The sequence below is a fragment of the Euprymna scolopes genome, unplaced genomic scaffold (genome assembly GCF_053919585.1).
Source record: "Euprymna scolopes isolate OS-2025 unplaced genomic scaffold, ASM5391958v1 sca112, whole genome shotgun sequence".
Lineage (NCBI taxonomy): Eukaryota > Metazoa > Mollusca > Cephalopoda > Sepiida > Sepiolidae > Euprymna > Euprymna scolopes.
In genome coordinates, this window is record NW_027633117.1 from 87,269 (window position 1) to 93,075 (window position 5,807).

Genomic DNA, 5,807 nt, shown 5'->3' on the forward strand with positions numbered 1-5,807 from the left:
GTAAATTCAAATCTCTTTTCTTTTACATTTGTATAAATTATTTTTCAAAGATTACTTTCCTTTTTTCATATATTAACTGTAGCTGCAATCTTTAAATTTAATAAAGATGACTAAGGTTATATTTCTCCTTTGTCTCTCCTCTCTATTAGTATGACATTGTTTTTTCCATTCTATTTATTAACTTATTTTGATGCTCAGAGTATTTTTGAACCTCCTGTCTATTAAAAAACACCAAACTTCTTTTACTCATAATTTTTTATTAATATAGTTCCTTAATTATACTGTCAGGACAAACATTCTATTATTTATTTAAATAATAATCATTCAATAATAAAACAAAATTGTTTTGTAAATTTAAATAATTCAGGATGATTAAAATTCTTTTGTAGGATGATAAAACAAAAATTTAATTTGAAGTTGTGGCATTTGACTACAATTTATATTAATATTTTTTTTTTGAAAATAAAAAACTTACAGCCATTGAATTATGAGTGGTTTGCCATACTTATAGGTAAATGTGCACTGAACAGATACCATAATACTTTCAGTTAAATTCAAATTTTGATATATCTTTTAATTTAAACGTGAAAACAATTGGGACGCTGAAAATGTACACAATAAAACAATACGTTTTATTGTCGCGTTGATTATTTATTTGTAACGCAATTTAAAAAAAAACATTTTCGGGGTTATTTATTTATCTTGGTAGTGTAGAAGAAAATGTATGAATGTTTTTAAGAAAGGTGTATTAAAAAATGGAGAATAAATTAAAAAAAAAAAGGAAGGCGGTGGGTAAGTTGCCGTTGTAAAATGCTTTTATGGTTATCAACAGGCTAAAGTATTTATAAGAAAATTCCGCTAAAATAACTTAAACATAATACAGAAATGAACAATGTAAAAAAAACAAAAAAAACAAAGTATTAACAATTGTTTATTTGGATAATTTAAACACCAAAAACATTGGGATGCTGAAAACACACAGTAAAACAATACGTTGATCATTTAATATAATATATATCGTATATATGAAGAGGTTGCTGATTATACGTATTATGTGTAATCACGTTTTGCGTTTGCTTCCCATATCTTGAAGTTTTTTATTCAGTAAATTTTAGATATTCGCTTTTCTAAGGACGTCAAAACTGGTCCAGCGATTTGTGTCTATTCGTTTACACTGTTATAGGTTTATGTTTATGTACGCATGCGCAATATGGATATGTATATATATGGATATGTCTATATGTATGTATATATATGTCTATATGTATATATATATGGATATGTATGTCTATATGTATATATATATGGATATGTATGTCTATATGTATATATATATGGATATGTATGTCTATATGGATATATATATGGATATGTATGTCTATATGTATATATATATATGGATATATATGTATATATATATGGATATGTATGTCTATATGTATATATATATGGATATGTATGTCTATATGTATATATATATGGATATGTATGTATATATGTATATATATATGGATACGTATGTATATATGTATATATATATGGATACGTATGTATATATGTATATATATATGGATACGTATGTATATATGTATATATATATGGATACGTATGTATATATGTATATATATATGGATACGTATGTATATATGTATATATATATGGATACGTATGTATATATATATGGATACGTATGTATATATGTATATATATATGGATACGTATGTATATATGTATATATATATGGATACGTATGTATATATGTATATATATATGGATACGTATGTATATATGTATATATATATGGATACGTATGTATATATGTATATATATATGGATACGTATGTATATATGTATATATATATGGATACGTATGTATATATGTATATATATATGGATACGTATGTATATATGTATATATATATGGATACGTATGTATATATGTATATATATATGGATACGTATGTATATATGTATATATATATGGATACGTATGTATATATGTATATATATATGGATACGTATGTATATATGTATATATATATGGATACGTATGTATATATGTATATATATATGGATACGTATGTATATATGTATATATATATGGATACGTATGTATATATGTATATATATATGGATACGTATGTATATATGTATATATATATGGATACGTATGTATATATGTATATATATATGGATACGTATGTATATATGTATATATATATGGATACGTATGTATATATGTATATATATATGGATACGTATGTATATATGTATATATATATGGATACGTATGTATATATGTATATATATATGGATACGTATGTATATATGTATATATATATGGATACGTATGTATATATGTATATATATATGGATACGTATGTATATATGTATATATATATGGATATGTATGTATATATGTATATATATATGGATATGTATGTATATATGTATATATATATGGATATGTATGTATATATGTATATATATATGGATATGTATGTATATATGTATATGGATATGTATGTATATATGTATATATATATGGATATGTATGTATATATGTATATGGATATGTATGTATATATGTATATATATATGGATATGTATGTATATATGTATATATATATATGGATATCTATGTATATATGTATATATATATGGATATGTATGTATATATGTATATATGGATATGTATGTATATATGGATATGTATGTATATATGTATATATATATATATATATATATGGATATATGTATATATATATATATATATGGATATATGTATATATATATATTATATATATGGATATATGTATATATATATATATTATATATATGGATATATGTATATATATATATATATATGGATATATGTATATATATATATATATATGGATATATGTATATATATATATATATATGGATATATGTATATATATATATATATATGGATATATGTATATATATATATATATATGGATATATGTATATATATATATATATATGGATATATGTATATATATATATATATATGGATATATGTATATATATATATATATATGGATATATGTATATATATATATATATATGGATATATGTATATATATATATATATATGGATATATGTATATATATATATATATATGGATATATGTATATATATATATATATATGGATATATGTATATATATATATATATATGGATATATGTATATATAATATATATATGGATATATGTATATATATATATATATATGGATATATGTATATATATATATATATATGGATATGTATGTATATATATATATATATGGATATGTATGTATATATATATATATATATATATATGGATATGTATGTATATATGTATATATATATATGGATATGTATGTATATATGTATATATATATATATATGGATATGTATGTATATATGTATATATATATATATATGGATATGTATGTATATATGTATATATATATATATGGATATGTATGTATATATGTATATATATATATATATATGGATATGTATGTATATATGTATATATATATATATATATGGATATGTATGTATATATGTATATATATATATATATGGATATGTATGTATATATGTATATATATATATATATGGATATGTATGTATATATGTATATATATATATTAATGGATATGTAGTATATATGTATATATATATATATATATATGGATATGTATGTATATATGTATATATATATATATATATGGATATGTATGTATATATGTATATATATATATATATATGGATATGTATGTATATATGTATATATATATATATATATGGATATGTATGTATATATGTATATATATATATATATGGATATGTATGTATATATGTATATATATATATATATATATGGATATGTATGTATATATGTATATATATATATATATGGATATGTATGTATATATGTATATATATATATATATGGATATGTATATATGTATATATATATATATATGGATATGTATGTATATATGTATATATATATATGGATATGTATGTATATATGTATATATATATATGGATATGTATGTATATATGTATATATATATATGGATATGTATGTATATATGTATATATATATATGGATATGTATATATGTATATATATATGGATATGTATATATGTATATATATATGGATATGTATGTATATATGTATATATATATGGATATGTATGTATATATGTATATATATATGGATATGTATGTATATATGTATATATATATGGATATGTATGTATATATGTATATGGATATGTATGTATATAGGTATATATATATGGATATGTATGCATATATGTATATATATATGGATATGTATGCATATATGTATATATATATATATGGATATGTATGCATATATGTATATATATATATGGATATGTATGCATATAGTATATATATATGGATATGTATGCATATATGTATATATATATGGATATGTATGCATATATGTATATATATATGGATATGTATGCATATATGTATATATATATGGATATGTATGCATATATGTATATATATATGGATATGTATGCATATATGTATATATATATGGATATGTATGTATATATGTATATATATATGGATATGTATGCATATATGTATATATATATGGATATGTATGCATATATGTATATATATATGGATATGTATGCATATATGTATATATATATGGATATGTATGCATATATGTATATATATATGGATATGTATGCATATATGTATATATATATGGATATGTATGCATATATGTATATATATATATGGATATGTATGTATATATGTATATATATATGGATATGTATGTATATATGTATATATATATGGATATGTATGTATATATGTATATATATATGGATATATATGGATATATATATGGATATATATGTATATATATATGGATATATATGTATATATATATGGATATATATGTATATATATATGGATATGTATGTATATATGTATATGGATATGTATATATATATGGATATGTATATATATATGGATATGGATATGTATATATATATATGGATATGTATGTATATATGGATATGGATATGTATGTATATATGTATATGGATATGTATGTATATACGTATATATATACGTATATGTATGTATATACGTATATATATATGGATATGTATGTATGTATGTATATGGATATGTATGTATATACGTATATATATACGTATATGTATGTATATACGTATATATATATGGATATGTATGTATATACGTATATAATATGGATATGTATGTATATACGTATATATATATGGATATGTATGTATATACGTATATATATATATGGATATGTATGTATATACGTATATATATATATGGATATGTATGTATATACGTATATATATATATGGATATGTATGTATATACGTATATATATATATGGATATGTATGTATATACGTATATATTATATGGATATGTATGTATATACGTATATATATATGGATATGTATGTATATACGTATATATATATTGGATATGTATGTATATACGTATATATATATATGGATATGTATGTATATACGTATATATATATGGATATGTATGTATATACGTATATATATATGGATATGTATGTATATACATAATATGGATATGTATGTATATACGTATATATATATGGATATGTATGTATATACGTATATATATATGGATATGTATGTATATACGTATATATATATGGATATGTATGTATATACGTATATATATATGGATATGTATGTATATAC